General features: G+C 33.3%; 1 protein-coding gene and 1 non-coding gene across 2 annotated transcripts in view; both read right to left on the bottom strand.

Annotated features, from left to right (window-relative positions):
- The window catches only part of LOC147077733 (protein Fe65 homolog), a 345,589-nt gene that overhangs the window by 239,006 nt on the left and 88,145 nt on the right, over window positions 1–18,438 (bottom strand). The gene's annotated exons all lie outside the window — the stretch shown is intronic.
- On the bottom strand, window positions 6,767–6,885 carry LOC147077734 (5S ribosomal RNA). The gene has a single exon (XR_015069276.1). It is a non-coding gene; the product is annotated as a 5S ribosomal RNA (ribosomal RNA).

Genomic DNA, 18,438 nt, shown 5'->3' with positions numbered 1-18,438 from the left:
TGAGAATGATAGAGAGAGACAGTGGGCTAACAATCAATATATTACTATTATAAGTTACAATTTTTGGTTTCTATGTGCAATATGAAGAAATATACATTTTTTATCATAGGAATTTTTTATGTAGGTACTATCTCTTTTGATATATTTATTCATCATAGTTATTATTTGGGTACATTTGACTCTTTAAACAAAATGAATCTAATGGTTCTGAAAATAGGTTTATAGACCAATATAGCTGTTAACGTAAATGACTCAATTAAAGTAGAATGAACCAAAATAACTCTTTCAAAACCATTATAATGGAGTTCTACCACGTAAATACCACTTCAATTAATAAAATGAATCTAGGTTATATTTAATTATATAATATATAATAGTAGCAAAGGGTGGAGGTAGGCTGTTAAGATACGACATAAATAGTGCACACTAAACTTTGTGAGTAATACGAATTTGTTTCTATTGAACTAAAAACTGAAGATAGTGTTAGTTACTTTTTAAAACTTAATTAAACCCTACGTAAACCAAACCAGTTAATTAAGTTAGCTATTGATGGATTGACATAGAGTGAAAATCCAGTCACTTTCTGTGAGTTTAAATACGCAGAGTCAAATCATTTTTTTTTGTAATTATGATGATGGTACTATTATCGAAATATCAATCGACTAATAAATTAATAAAATATTAATTAAATAAATAAATTAGATGCACAATAATTATATATAAATACGACGCGGAAATTCAACCAATTTTTTTGTAATACGAAGGAATATTTTAGTATATAAAAAAAGTCATTCTTATAACATGTACCTATATGAATAATGATTATTCCATTTGACGTTTCCGAATCTTATCTAAGCAAATGAATATGTTCTTTTTACTCAATGATATGGAAAACAGAGTATATTATAATATTCATGCCTTTGCATAATAAATTTCTTACGGCAAGAAGATGTGACGTTTTTTTAATCAGCGATAAAAAATAAACATGGCGATCTTTTAGTGGGAAGTTATAAATACAGTGGCGCCAAGCGGTCCGCACGCGAACTCAGCTAGCGCCGCGACGTTACCAGGCCATACTAAGCATACAAATTATTACCTGTGTAATATGTATATTATGCTACATTTACATTATGATAGTAACTTGTACTCTATTAATCGGAGTGTTTTTATTGGTGTTCTAATTTAAACTCAAGACTTCTTGAGTGATTAGTCCTGCGCATGGCCACCACATTTTGATGCGAGCCCACAGGTCAGGATGTTTGGAAGGCCTATCTACATATCGTTAAGGTTAAAGTGTTTTCCACAAGGTTAAGGGTTAAGGGCGTTCCGTGTATTTTCAGCGATTTTTTTGTATTCTTAAATAAACCCACTTGAACTGAATTGTCGGCATTCGGCATCATATTATGAAGGACTGATCTCGATCAGTAAGGATACACAATTATCATTTAATTATATCAATCCTAATATCACATTCAATTACATCAAACAAACGCATATTTTAAAATGATATCATGAAATAGCCCGCAGGTGACTTTTTTTACTATTAGAGCAAGTTTGTGGTGTGTGTTTATCTCACTTAACTGGTCAACGCGTCACGCCGGACCCCCCTAATCCCGGGCCCGCAGGCTAAAGCCCTGTCTGCCCGCCCCTTGTGGGGGCCATGGTCTTGCATCAACCTGGGTTAAATCTAATGAAGAGAGCGTGTTGAATGCGACTAACTCGGCCATTTTTGGTAAAATTTAATGTTACGTAGAGACATAATAAATGATTAAGCATACATTATAGAGGTAAGTATATAAAAACTCAAAAATAGTACACGTGAGAACACTGTTAATTTTATTGGCATCTGTTGCTGTAAAATTATATTTTCTAATAGATTAATAGTCCGAGAAGAAATAAGAAGGTATTACTTTAATTATTAGCAAGTTCAAGGAAACTACAACACAAAAATATCTTGGAGTGATCCGTGACTTCGGTTAATAATTAAAGTAATACCTACTTTGATTTAAAATACAAAAGCCGATTGCCAATAGTAGCTCAATTTAGAAAACGCTTCAGAGAGTCGTTAGTTAAAATTTGTCGTAATTAAGTATGGTACCTTTAACTTAGTGGTCCATGTGCGTGGGCGCGAAACCCGAGAGATGCTGGTTCGATTCCTGCGGGGTGTCTGACTTTTTTCAAAAAGATATTTTCTATTGGTTTTAATATATTTTCTCAGAAGTGTTTTCAAAAAATATGTACTATCTATTGTGTATTTTCAAATTTAATTGTTTTTATGAATCTGTTGTGATTGACTACATGGTTGACGGTATTCGTTAAGCAACCAGAGAATTGTTAAATTCAGTCCATTTGACAATAATTTAAGAGCCAGTCGACGTAGACAAGGGTTATTTCATAGTGTAATGTAAGTACATAGTGAACAGAATGTCAACCTGGTCTAACTACTATCCTGATGTAAACTTTGTAATACAAGTAGCAATTCGACAGCGCACAAATTGTAAAAGAAATTTATGGCAAATAAAACGCTTTCAAATTATGAAATTTAAAGAATTTCCTTGACCTCTAGAAATTTTAGGTACCTAAGCGGCGACGTTAGGTTTTCATAATACACAATGATTGTGTGTGAAAAAAAAAAAACAATTGTCTTTTATGAATTATTATATTAATAACATTCTTATAAATATAATATTGTAAGTGTAATTTAATAAATAAAATCGATATATTATGTTTTAATGTTATTATATTAGTTAGGATATTTTCATATTTTATTCAGCCAGATAAGTAGTAAAATGTTCAAGTATCGTGTGGTACACAAGTAATTTTTGGAATATCGTATTAAAATATAATATTATGTATGTTTTTTTTTTAACTTTGCCCCTCACTATATTATTGACATGCATGTAGCAAGTAATGTAAAATTCATCATTACGTCGGCAATATTGTACGGAAATAGGTGTGGAAACTTACTGAACCTAAATTTTTTTTTTCCGACCATGTCCGATCCTAATAGGATCATATGGGCCTCCACAGAGTAGAGGTTTGTATTAACAGATTTTGTTTTTTACGAGAAATGGATGTCAGCCACTTGCTCAACCTATTAGGTCCATACCCTGACTCACACACAAATTGAAAAACAATATGTGTACTTGCCAGACCCAGGATTCGAACCTGAGACCCACGGCGTGATAGTCCAACGCTTATGCCGCGCGGCCACCGTGGGTGTTGAACCTAAATACTTGTAGTTATAAAATCATTCTGGCGCCGAGGAATATTATAAGCATTTCATGTAATAATTACTAGTTAAAATTGTCGTAGTTCAGTAAGATGCCCGTAGCTTAATTGGAAAAGCATACTGCTGCGAATCCAGCAGACACAGGTTCAAGTCCGGTAGGGTATCGTATTTTTTTCTACAAAACGATTTTTGTAAATGAGATGTTTTCAAATTATGTAGATATATTCTGTGTATAGAATGTTACATTCTCAAATCTTGTGTTTTATTCGTTGAATAAAAGAAATTATTTATTGAATATTAAATTTTAAGTGTTAAATATACACTTTAGTGGATATATAATTAAACAAAATAACCGATATTGAGGGACTGAACACTCAACAATAATATTCGTGATATATTAGCGTCTGACCGTTCAACTGAATCTTGGTATTGTATGCTGACCACTAAGTCATGAAATTAATTTGCTCCTTGTATTTGAATAAAAGCTGTACTTACGTTAAAAATAATTCTTTACTCTGAAAAACCATTCAGACAATATTTGCCAAGAAATCGAAAATCTACCGGCTGAAATTTCATAAAAATTCACTTATATGGCTGATAATAATATTGGAAATTAACAACACATGTATTACAAACAAACAAGTTCTGAAAATACGATGGCATTTGTGTCACCCTGTCACAACACAGATTGGATATTGGATTTTAATGCCTCGGTTATCATGATGTTTAAATATTGTTATGACTAAATTAACGTTAGTTATTTATGACTGTTTACGATAATATAAGCTCAACAGTCTACCTACACCAATGATAGTATCAACAAAGAAAATTATAACTGTTCATATGAAATATAACGATATTCATCAGTATTTAACGTGAATTATTGATGAATTGTTGTAACTGAGGAGTAAAATATTTACTTTTTCAGACATGGTAGAAAAAATAAATATTTTATCTCGTTTACAACGGATTTGCCGTATTAGGTACAAACTATGTAATTTTCATACATTCACTAACATACAAATAATAATATTCATTATTGAAGTTAACGAAAAGTGTAGGAGGAGATAAATTAATTTATAGCACCGACTAAAAAAACTGCATCGTTCACTCAGGTCCAGATTTATTATGAAACTATATAATATAGAGGATATTGATATTATAAAATAATCAAATGTGATTCATTATTATATTCATTATTTATTTATCCCCATAAATACACACAATATACGTTTTATCGAGAGTTTATTGAAGACCACCCGTTCAACTGCAACTTGGGGGGTTGGATACATGGTGAGAATGATGGAATTATTATGATTAAAGTATGTAGTAATGTTTATAGTAAGATAGAATATCAATTATTAGGATGAGCGAATAATTGGTAAGTCATGTGAGACTAGATTCGATTAGTTATGTTTTTTTTTTTAAATTTATCATAGTTATTCTAAAATTATGATGTTACACAGATTTGTTATTATGTAATTACAGAGTACACACACACACATACATAGACATACATGATTTATTTAAACTAAGATGTCGGTACTTTTTAACAAAGTGACCACATCGTTCGCTTAATGAAAAACCGGCACTACTTTCAAAAGATGTAATAATAGTATTCAGTGAAGTCCCGTGGGGGTAGCCAGATTGAGCGTCGCTTGGGGGCGGCAGCTATTTGAAGGGCGGCAAATCGAGGAGAATCATTTGGTAGGTATACCTATATAGCAATAGCTACATAAACCCAGTAATAACGAAAATATCCTTCCATTAAAAAAAATCAGCTCACTGGTTGTAAACAAAATGCATTAATTAACATAAAAGGTTTAACGGTGCTGTAGTTTTTTCGTTGGGTTCGCGATGTCCAGTTTACTTCCGTACTTTGTTAGTAATGTATCCATACAACACATTTCTTAGATATTGGAGTCATGAAAGGATGATAAAAAATACTGTAAGTATAAAAAAATGGGGCGACATTGTGGCGTTGCTTAGGGGCGGCATTTTGCCTGAGAACGTCACTTTATAATTTACCACCTATAATAAACGCATGGCCTTTCTACCTATATGGGACGACACTGCTTATACCCTTTTAAATACTAATGAGCATGATTTAATATTAATATTGTTGCTCCAATTTCCCATTTACAGAATGATAAAAACAATTATTTATAATGTATAACGCACATTATACAACATAGTTACTAATGCTCTTGGGTCTCTTTAATGCCCAGGTACTTAATGTACGTTTCAATTATTAATTTTGTATATAATATGATAGGCTTTGAGCAAAATTTACATAGATTTGATGCATATTCATTTTCTGATAGTTCGTAAAGCATTCGGAGCCTTTCATTAGTCGACGTATTGATATTATGTGGTTTTCAGCCAATTTGATTTTATATCGGGATTGCCCAAACCAAAGGTGGGCAATGTACGATTTTCTTTTGTAAGAACATCTCCACGAGTGCATCGAAAAAATCAAACTTAATTGGATTCAATTCTATCAACACACAAATAGAACCACTCGCTAATTTATACTTTGCAGGTATTCTAAAATAAGTGAAAATTCAAAAATCGAACAGCCCCCCAAGTCAAATATTATTTTACTATCTATGGTTTCAGTGGGTAAATAAATACAATATCAACTCCTACAGTATGTCTAATTTCCCTAGTGTTGACTATGCCGTATGCCAGTGGTGCATAATCTGGGGAATTCTTGCCATATACCTATTGGGGCTTACAGATTAAATTTAATGTAACATGCGAAGAAAATTCGTAGCATATTTTAATAAATACCTACACCTTTTTAGTGAAACATTAATTGGTTGAGTATGTATATGTTTTATAACTTTGCACTTTTTTGCACTCTTTGCTACACTGATACGCCTCTTTGCCTGATTACCTCGCATAAAATAAGATCAAATTAATGATATGCCCTTGTATTATTATATGTAGTAATAAATAAATACATAATAATATATGAAAAATATATTTTTAGAATATATTACTTACATAATTTTCATCCTAGAGCCGGAGTGCAAAATTAATGAATGAGGCATATAGTATATTTGTGTAAGTTCTTTAATAGAATATTTTCATTGTTTTAAAAATATCTCTTCTTCTTATTGTGCCATCCCCTAGCGGAGGTCGGCCACCATCAAGGCAATCTTATATTTGTCGTATGCTACCCGGAACAGTTCGGTGGAGCTGCACTCGTACCAATCACGGAGGTTCTTAAGCCACGAAATGCGGCGCCGTCCTCTGCTACTCTTCCCATTGATCTTTCCTTGAATGACAAGTTGGGGAATGCTGTATTTTTGTCCTCTCATAATGTGGCCGAGGTATTGTAGTTTCTTGGTTTTGATACTACGTAGAACTTCTAGGTCCTTCCCCATTCGATTGAGAACTTCAACATTTGTCACCCGGTCAGTCCAAGGAATTTTGAGGATGCGTCTATACAGCCACATCTCGAAAGCTTCAAGTCTCCGTGACATCTCTTAGTTTATCCAAAAATATCTCAAAGAATGCAAAAAGAAAAGCCAACGGCACGCGGTGTTCCCAAGCGGTCACCCATCCAAGTACTATCCACGCCCAATGTTGCTTAACTTCGGTGATCGGACGAGAACCGGTGCTTTCAACATGGTATGGTCGTTGGCGGATGCTTTTATTTTTTGAGCATTCTAATAGACAGATGTTTGAATTTTTAAAAATATCTATAACAAATTTTGAAAATGTGTTTAAGAATGTAAAAACGAAAAGCCAACAGTTATGCAGTGTTCTCGAGAGGTCACCCGTCCAAGTAATATATGCGCCCAATGTTGCTTAACTTCGTTGATTGAACGATGAAATATTTATTAAAGAGTAGGTACATAATGATTTTTTATTTATTTTTGTATCGTCAACAAAAATGTTTTGCTACAAAATAAATATTGTCATATTATAACACTTGTGATGTCTGGTGTGGCCGATACCTTGAAGAGGTCACACAGACCACCTGCCAAGATTCCAAGAAAAACAGCTTACTGGTACCTAAGTCATGCTTGTAGAGCAGTGGTCCTCATGTGCGGCCACCAGAGGATTTTGCTGCGGCTACCAGCGCTTTACAGAATAATATTTCAACAATTTATTTATAAAATTATGAAAATGGTTCAATACACATGACTTGTCTTAAATTTCTTTCCACGCTCAAATGATCCATAATGTGTTTTTGTGATGAGATCATGTGTGAAATAGTCCATTTCTGAGAATAAAGTCAATTCAAAGAATTGATAGGTAACAATAATTGCTTTATTAATATTGTAGATTTTTCCTATTACTGTATACTGTGGCTGGGACACGTATTCCGGATACCGCCAAACAGTACGACACTTCGTACCTTGTGGCACAGCCTTAAGGGTTCTGTCGCCGTAGCCGGCCCTCCCCCACCCTGCAGCGGTACTACAGGAGCGACCTACGTGATCCAGGTCTGACATGGCGGGAGGCGCAAGAGTTGGCGATGGACCGAGGGAAGTGGCGCAAACTTGTGTTTGCCCTATGCCCCAATGTTGGGACGTGACAAGGTGGAAGAAGAAGATACAATGAAAGATCATTCAGTGTAATACACTTCATAAAAAACAAATATCGAAGACAGTTGAAAGATGTAAACTTAGAAGCAACCATGCGGTTCGCATTGGAAAAAAGGAGTATTGAGGAATTTCCATTTGCATTATTTTTAAATAAATAGATATGTACTAAAATGTTCAAAATAAATGTCTTTAAATTTCACGTGAGAACGACTGTTGTAGAGTACATACATAACGAATGTATTTTAGAGTCATTCAATGTCGTCATTTAAAATCCCGCGGACTTATTTAATTACATACGCCCCTAGACTACTGGTTGTGCATCACCACCGTATGCGATCCGAGCGCCATTAAAGGGCGGGTTGATATCGAACTAAATAATAGTGGTTATATCCAACCAACATTCCGTGCGGATTAATTACTGTGGGCGTTTATTTTGTTTTTCACTTCTACGCCACAAAAAGTAATAATGAAACGAAGTACAAGGACAAATCAATTCACGCACGTCCCGTCCCTCATTTTTAAAGGTCACAAAAATGCGCGCAACCTTGGTGTCGTTGTTTACAATTTTTTAATATTATTAGCTGCTACATAAATGAAAATTAAATTCATATAAATTTACTCTACAATTTAAAAAGGAAAGCAAAAATTTGCAACGTGTTTCTGTAATGTAGTACTCTTCAAAGACGTCAGCATACTATAACAGAGGGAGCAATATAACCCTTTTGTATTATGGTTGATTTGTTGTTTGATTGAAAAGAGGCATTTATCGCACTGGAAAGAGCTGCCATAGAAATGGGATTCCAGGTCATCAAGAAAAAACAAAATACATTTCGGCAAGTGAGGCTCCTTCAAGCTAACCACTCACGATTGACATGTATCAGTTCGAAAGGGTCGACGAGTTCATATATCTGGGATCACGCATTACTCCTCAAAACGACATCAGCTAAGAAGTTAGTAGAATGATTACTCTGGCAAACAAATCTTACTAAGGTTTACAGAGACACTTCAGATCAAGACTCCTCTCAAAGAAAACTAAGATAAAGTTATACAAAGCCCTCATCAGACCGATATTAACCTATGGGTCTGAATGCTGGGCTTTATCAAAAAAAGATCAGAGGAAGCTGGATATCTTTTAAAGAAAGATATTAAGAAGAGTCTTCGGAGCTGTATGTGAGGAGGATGGGACGTGGCGAGGAAGGTACAACCATGAAATATATGCGTCGTATGAAGATCCCCTTGTAGTCTCACACGTGAACGTGAAAGAACAAAACACAAAATATGAAACAATTAAAATAACATTAATATCAACAAATAATTTATTTGTTGATATTAATATAATATTTTAAAATAATTTGTTTAGTGCCCCTGTGTAGTATGAAATATTAATGTCCAACCTCATTAATTTTAAATTAATTTGTTATTGGGAAGGTATTATTGGACGGATAATTTATGTACCTATTGTTATATTATTTCTGTCGCTTTTGATTTTTTTGATAAATACTGTTTTTAAAAATGTATTCAGTTGAAAATGTCCCTCCAAGGCGGACGAAACCGGTCTAAATTTATTTATTAAAGTGGAATAAGTACTACAAAAAATGTGTTTTATTAAATCAAACAACAATACAATGCAGTTCCATCATGAATAATTATTGACAATTAACAAAATAAAAAATATTATGGTTGAATTGGAAAGTATATAGAAATATTATTTACTATGTTGGTAGCACTGTTTTTTTTTTGTTTTAATAAAATACACATTGCCGCCTGCAGTTGGCGCAGTGTTGTCAGTTGTTGTGTAAGATAAAAATATAGGTTTACACGTGCATGTATTTACCGCTGATAGTTAGTATTATCGCAGCCATAACAAGAAAATGTACGGATAAACATGTATTATCCTGCAGTTGCAAGATTGCATACATGAATCAAAAAAGTTTGGAAGCTTCTGAATTTTCATGCGACTGTTGGGATTTTTTCGATCTGAGCCTGCGCAGTAGAACGATAGTGGAATTTTGAGGTTAACCGATTTTTACGACCTGTCAAATTATTTTATTACCATAAAATGACAACATCGCGTCTCGTTTACTCTAGACTAGGGATCCTGAACTATTTTCGATACCTATGAATCCCGGGATTGGTAAACATAATCCCGAAACTTTCGGGATTATTTTTTTTATCAATTTTTATGGAAAATAAAATAAAAACGAAAATATAACAGAAAAAATACTTTTAATAACATATAACTATATTAGAAATAAACTGAGTTTGAATGAAGTTTGATTTATTACCCATATGTTGCCAATTCATTTTATTTTTTCACATAAATTAATAAAAATGAGAAAGTCAGACAGTTTCATATTTGGCTGACTAATTAGATTTATGAAGAGGAAAGGCCATAAACCATGATTTACTCTACTCTTTTTAACCTCGCTAACCCATTTATTAAGTCTTTACTATCAGAAACAGCAATCTCATATAATAAATGTAAACACTACACACAATATTGATTCTACAAAATTTTATAAATGAAAATCGTTTAGATTTGTAAATAGTTTAACATAAATTAAAAATTCCACATAATATGTACGATTCTGGTAACATCCGTGATATGAATTTGATATGTGTGATGATATGAATAGAATAAATAAATCAAGAAACATTATTTACTCCTTTAAGCCTATGTATTTCCAAGATTTAACGCACACAATATTAACAATAAAATGTCGTAGATAGTATAAAATTTAATTATACTAGGTTTATTGTTGACCAATTTGTATAAGTATATAAAAATTAAATCGAAAAAATGCCAATCCCGGGACCAATCCCGGGATTTCGGGATTACAATTTGACGACGGTACAAAAATCTGGCTCAGGATTGGATTCCCTACTCTTGACCCTCTTGGCGAATGAGACTGGAGAGACAGTCAGCACTTTTACGTGTAAACAGTCGTCGTTATAGTTTAAAATACACACTATTGGTGCAAGTAAATCCATGCATGTATACTGCCGCTATTACATTTTAAAATAATAAGTCATAATAATTATCAAATATTTTCACACCTAACAAATAAATAATACATTACGACTATCTATAAATATAAATAAATGCAAGAATGAAATTATTAACTTAAATTTAATATTGTAGGTAATATTTATTATAGTGATGTATTTATTAGTTATTAGTATTTCCAGTGAACTTGCAATCTGGATGTGTATGGCGGGTTGCATTCAGCCAGCCTGGAGTCGAATGGAAGTCAAGGCTGTATTCTGTCAAGACCAGATGTCGTTTGTTCAACCTGTTCTCCTGTATGGCTGGTAGCATCATACTAAGCTTCCAAGGTCTCTTAGGTCAAGGAATCTTAAGGGTATATAGGTACGACCGCGTTACAAGCCCTCGAGTTTGTGAGCGGACACAGCAGGCCGAGGTGATTAAGGTAATCACAAAGAGACGCTTAATGTGACAGGGACATGTGTGGCATAACCTAAGGGGTGCCGTCGCCATTGTCGGCCTCCCTCTACGCGCTGCAGGTCTGACATGGCAGGAGGCGCGAGAGTTGGCGATGGACCGGGGGAAGTGGCACGAACTTGCGCTTGCCATATGCCTCAATGCTGGGGCGTAACAGGATAAAAGAATATGTAATAGTTTCATACTATATATATATATATATATTATAACTTCTACCTAGTTGAAAAACATAAATTCGCTTCATTATTTTGAAGTTTTTATTATTATAACTTTTACTTTACTAATGGAAATTTTATTTTTGGAAAATTTACACTATTATTTTATAAACAAATATTACCTAGAAGTTTATTTGACAGGTAATTGGAATAAAATATGGAAAATACGTATGAAAAAACCTACACCTCTTTCGACTAGAGTACAAAAATAGTTTTTGGTCTAGTATGGTTAAAAATAATGTGTAGAATCAAATTTATAGAAAATTCTAGCCACAGTTCTTACACATTTAAGGTTCATAACACCAATAAATTTTAATAATATCGTCTGGAATTTGTTTGTGCGTGTTATTAAGCTGACTGAAATATTTTAATATACACTGTATATTATAGAAAATTACCCAGTTAACACATTTACCCTGAATACTTGAATTTTGTTGATGTCAGTTATTCTTTAGAACAGAAATTAAAAGCAAAACGTATTGTCAAGAACTAGTTAATTAATTAACCACTAAGACTGGTTACATTTTCTTAGAAGGAAGTTGTCAACTAATTCCAAAATATATATTGTATTTTCATAGTTATCTAAATAATTTTCAATGACGTGACCGGCGCAATTTTTTTTAATATGTATGTTTCTTAGATGTTTGCAAATTGTGTATGTTCAATAATAAATGTTACATTCTCAAAATACTACAAAATATCTTTCGATTAAAAAATAGTTTGTTAAACTATTTGCAAGAACAAGTAGTAGTAAAACTAAAATTTTGAGAGATCTTGACGACGGCTAGTAATCAAGATAAGTATAATATATGATTAATACATTGATTCCAGCCACAAAAGCCAGTCACTAATATTAATGAAATTTATTTAATTTCTTCTTACTAAATTAGGCTAAATTGGTAAAACACATTGAACAGAGTCTTGTGACTGCAAGATCGAGTCTTGTCTATCGCCAGATTTTTCAAGATTTTGTTCTAATATTTCATGCGTTTGATGTGTTTCCAAATTGTGTATATTAAAATATGGAGAAAACCTCATCGCTAACGTTCATTACAAATACATGGCTTCTTCGAGACTCGATTCTTGGTGAAGTCACAATATATTTATGTGATTCTATCAATGTTTGAGTGTTTCTGATCGTTTCACTTATAATAGATATTAACTACAATTCTATTTCATTCAGCGCTCGAAATGGAAAGAATTACGAACCGGAGCGCTCGACAGTTTTCTGAAGATTTTACATAGTAAAGTTAACAAAGATTATGTGTGTTTTTTTTCATAAAAAGAAGTGTGTTAGATTTTCTATTATATGACCTATCCAGCTCAGACGGTCAAATTATTTATTCAACGAGACGGAGCGATACTTTTACCGATTTCACGAACAGGAACGGCGCTCCGGTGCGTTCCGGTCCATTTCGAGCCCTGATTTCATTACACTACTGTCATAGGGCGCATACTTCTGAGATGTCTCGAAATCAAGTATATTAAAATATAGAGAAAGCCACGTGGTTCATCACAAATACATGGCTTATTCGAGACTCGATTTTCTATGAGGTTACAATATATTAAATTCTAATGCATTCAAGCTTTGTACTATTCCATTTAAGTCATTTTTTGCGACCCGGGTTTTGCCTTTCGGCATATTCAGGCGTCGTGTACACTCACCAAAGGTAAACACACACTGACAACGAACACTCTTTACTCTACCTTATATAGTAAATCAATACAATAAGGTAGGTAAAAACTCCATTACTTACCTATCTAGTCAAAGGTCACAAAAAATACTTTTTTTAATTAGGTTTTTTACTGACACTTCAACTATTCATAATTTGTTTATTGTATTTTTTATGACCTCTGACTAGATAGGTAGATAATGGAGTTTTTACCTATTTTATTGTATTGATTTACTATATAAGGTAGAGTTAAGAGTGTTCGTTGTCAGTGTGTGTTTACCTTTGGTGAGTGTACACGACGCCTGAAGATGCCTAAAGGCGAAACCCGGGTCGCAAAAAACGACTTAAATGGAATAGTACAGAGCTTGAATCCATTAGAATTTAAATTCAAATTCCATCAAGTACCTTCGGTCAATAGTATTAAAATATTACAATATAAAATTATCTATGTGGATTTTCTTGAAAGTCTTAGTGTTTGTGATTGTTTCACTTATATTACTAACTATACTACTGTCATTGGACACATACTTCTCAGGTGTTTCCAAATTATGTATATTAAAATATAGAGGAAGCCATGTGGTCCACGTTCATTAAACATATCCGGTCGATTCCCGGTGAGGTGATAATATATTTAAGTGATTTTCTCAAAGTCTGGGTGTTTGTGTTCGTTTTACTTATATTACTAACTACACTTCTGTTTCGCTACATTGCTATCATTAGTCCTCTCATGCCCATTGTAGTATTACACAAGAATATATATAAGTAAATATTAATATAAATGATGAACAAAGATACCCATTCGTTGGCAGTTAAAGTTAATTTGTAATGCACGCCGATAATAATATATCACAGATTACATCAAACAAATCATTTTAGATTCACCCTACTGCAGCGGTGGGGGCATAAACAATAAACATCAGCACATCGTCTCATTTAGTCCAAATAGATTCCAGTTATGGAAGAGTTGACCTCCATAGAACGTAGTTTGGTATTGATTCACTTTGTATACGCCAGAGCCTTGGCGTGTGTGACCCCTGTACCCTCTACGCCAGAGCTACGCCATCAGTGGATCGCATTGTATTTCATATTATGCGGTCATATTATTGTATCAACCGTTATTATTGTTTATTTCATGTTACTCGACTTGCAATTTCAAACAATGAAAGTGTATTAAAAACATATTATTATTTAAACGTACTATCACACTAGGACTTGGCAGGCGGTGAGTGGCAGAAAACTCAATTTGATTTTGATTCGAAGGGTAGGTACAGAACACATTTATTTCGGTACTAATTTACACATATAACAAAGCATATTTGTATAATGATTATACTTACATGGTTTGTCAAATTGATTTTAAACTTATTGAAAGCAGCTCGAGATTATAACACGCTCTCTCGCCCCCGAGAAGATGCTTGTTTTAATTAACATGGCTGAAGGACGACTAATCCCTTCTCAGGTATACAAATGCGAAAGCGCTAATGTTAATCGCTTTCGCTAAAGACCATTGTGTCTTGCTAAAAGGTCGCGTATTTAAAACAAAAATCGAACAGGCTCTGTTTTGGTTAATCAATTACTCAGTGTGAACTTCAGACATATTACCGATTATTACGATGTATAATAATAATAATTGCATAATAATTCAAATTAATATATATATATATTTCGTGAACTTTAGAAATTGTATGAAAATGATATTAAAAATAAAGAAATAAATGATGTGTTAGAAAAAAAATCATTATAAAAAGTAAGTAAATAGAGAAATTATGAAGTATATACATATTAGTGCGCCAAATGAGCTTAGTAGACCCTTTTTAAGATTTTATAAAACAACAACAATAAATTAAACTCACCGTCACGTAGGGGGAATGTTTTAATATCTGGAGAGATTTGCCTGAACACAGTTATTTCGCGCCGAATTGACATTACCAATAGCAGGTTAGTTCTGCACCTTTGGAGATCAAAAAATTGAATTTCCTGATTTTTAATTTACTAAGGACACAGAGATCAACACTATCAATACTGTCAGAGTATGAGTTTAAGTTTCCAGCAGTATCTATCAGAGACAGTAATAATAAATTAAGAAGAATATGAAATTCTGTGCTCTACACCAGTGCTCCGCAACCCAAAAAAACACAAATAATTTTAAGACAAGTATCACTACAAATGTACCAAAGGACCTACCAGACCACCATTGAAAACAAACAATTAATTTTGGATCCGTTTCAAAAACATTTAACTTTGCTGCAAAAGAAATTTCATCATTATTTTCATACAATCAATACGACTGGATTCGAAACCCTTTTGCAAATAATGCCGAAAATTCTATAGAATCGCTTTCCCTATAAATTCGAGAGAAATTGGTTAAATTAAGAAACGACGGGACGCTAAAACTGAACTTCGCCGATGTTCCATTGGCTATTTTCAGGATTTCGGTTAATAAAGAATATCCTCGGATTTCCGATAAGGCTATCGCAGTTCAGCTCCCATTTATACGACATAATATCTAGGTGAGCAAAGTTTTTCAACTCAAGTTATAATTAAAAATAATAAGCAGTCTTGCTTGAAGGGTCTTGATCGACGGCTTCGGGTTACTCTTTCAAATATCAAGTCAAAATATATAAAACTTTTACGTTCATTGAAAAAAGCTAAGTTATCACATTAATTAGTTATTGATAATACAAATACATGGCAATCTGTACATTTAGTTCTTCGTCGTGTGTTATGTTGTTTGTATATTTAATTATTTATTAAATAAAAAAACATAAGCTAATATAATTATGGTGCATGGCCTCTACAAGGGGGAGCTGACAGGGCTCTCTGGGGGCCCAGGCCAGGGGAGGCCGGCGTGGCAGGTCAACCAGATAAGTGAGATAAACACAAATTACAATTTTGCTCGAAAAGTAAAAAAAGTTGCCTGCGGCGCTATTTTACTACACTGTTATTAATATTTCAAATCATACGATTGTAAGATACAATTATGTCAATACTCGACGAATAATTAAATTGTTCTCAACGCGACAGCTAACCATAATTCAAGTGGATGTATTAATAAATACAAAAAATCGCTAAACATACAATCAATACCAATATTTTTCCTCGAACACCATTTGAAAAAAAACGCTATTTTGGAGTATCACACTATCTTTAACCTTAGCGATAGGTAGGGGGCCCGCCAAAGCTCCTGGCCTGGGGTCCTTCTTCAGGATGTGGGGTCCATGTTTTGGTGTATAAATTGTTTTACGTGTGGTTTGCCGTGGAATTCTCAGAAGATCTTTGGTGTGCCGTGGGTGAGAAAAGGTTGCGGTGCACTGCTCTACACTCTGCAGTGTGTACAAATATCGTTCAAACAATCATAATTGGGAGACTAAGCTGCTTAAGGGCGGACGTGCTCAGCGTGGGTCAAAATGGAGCTTTTTTTCTATTTTCAAAGCATGATCCTGGACATACCTTAAACGTTGTAGATAATCTATTTATAGAATTTTGAAGCCTTATTAACCGCTATATTTATTTTAAACATTTAATGACTGCATAAAGTATTTTTATTGCATAAAATAGTATTCTTTTAAACCGCTCGCTCTAATGTTTTAGAATATAGTCATATTTCAGTACATAAATGTGCAGTGGTGTTAAGATTTTTTACATTTATTAATTTATAAAACCATCAGTATATTTTATATCGACATTGATATAGTGAAATATTTACGATAAAAAATTATATTGATAATCTTTGTGATCCCAAATTTGACAAGAATTAGGCATTTTATTATTCAAAAATTGGCAAGATTAACAAATTGGGAGATGATTCTAAATATACTAATTATAAGCTATGTCTTTTACCATTCAAGTGTGATAAACATCCTACGAATAATGGTTGCTTTATAATAATTATTGACCTAAGAATAAGGTAGTGTTTTAATGGAATACGCCATTTCTTTTGGCATTCCCCAGTGGTTAAGCTACAACATACGGCCGTAGCCATAAATTGACAAACTATAATTGAAGTAGGGAGTAAAATGATGTTAACGCACGTGTTTGAACATGTACCGTTTAAAAAAAAATCGGTTAGGTACGTTTAAGGTATGTCCGGGATCATGCTTTGAAAATAGAACAAATGCTCCATTTTGACCTACGCTGAGCATGTCCCCCCTTAAGTCATGTTCATCGTATAAACAACAATGAAATAAAATGTAAGTAAAACGAAGTAATAAGATATATTACATTTTTATTAGATAAAATAAGGCACAGTATGACTGTTGTAGTCCATATTCCAAATAATTATTATCAAATTAGTGCATCTATTCCATACACAAGACTGTTATCGCAAGCTATCGAGGATAACTAGTTTTTTTATATTATGTTTGTAACGGAGTATTATAATCATGGCCCCCACAAAGGGGGAGCTGACAGGGCTCTAGCCTGGGGGCCCGGGCACAAGAAGGGCCCGGCGTGGCGAATCGACCAGATAAGTGATTTAAACACACATTATAAAATCTCTCGAATAGTAAAAAAAAGTCACCTGCGGCGCTGTTTATCATCGATATTGTTATTATTATTTAAAATTATGTGGTTGTACGATACAATTTTTAAATGTGTATCGATACTTGACAACTCCATAATTCAAATAGATGAATTCAAATATACAAAAAATACTAAAACACATTAATTTTACCGCGTACACCATTTTTTGGAAAACGCTACTGTAGAGCGTCACACTGCCTTTATCTTTAGCGATAGGTAGGGGGTCAGTCAAAGACCCTAGATGTGGGGGCCATGATTATAATTGTTACAATAAAGTTAGCCGTCTAAACAGTCAAAACTATATATCTCGCTCTAAAATTTAGCACAGCCAAGAGAGGTGCTGTTAAAATACACCACTTATTGTAACAATCGCAACTAATTTATTATAATTGTTGCAAAAAGTGCTAATAATTCGACACAAAACTACCGTCGATAGCTGAAAACAGCGGCCGGTAACAGTCTTGCGTATAATATAATGGATGTGCAGGACTGGTTTATTTAGTCCACTTCAACGGCACTGTGTCAAATAATACAAATTTTACAATATTACAGCTATGATAAATATGTCTCATTGAAATGAACGAAACCGGTTTTGTTTTTTTATTACAATTACACGAAATAAGTACTAAAGTAAGTATTTTATTTAATACAATGCTTTTTCACCAATAATTAACAGTGAACACCATTAAAGAAAACCTATAATTATTATATTTATAGCAATTTTCTTCAATTTATATTGAACCAATTTTCAATTGAATGAAATAGTGACTTA

The sequence above is a fragment of the Rhyacophila brunnea genome, unplaced genomic scaffold, assembly GCF_057557595.1.
Source record: "Rhyacophila brunnea isolate RB1 unplaced genomic scaffold, BYU_Rbru_1.0 scaffold_12, whole genome shotgun sequence".
Taxonomy (NCBI): Eukaryota; Metazoa; Arthropoda; class Insecta; order Trichoptera; family Rhyacophilidae; genus Rhyacophila; species Rhyacophila brunnea.
Note: the sequence above shows the minus strand (reverse complement) of the source record. Positions and strands in the feature narration are given on the sequence as shown.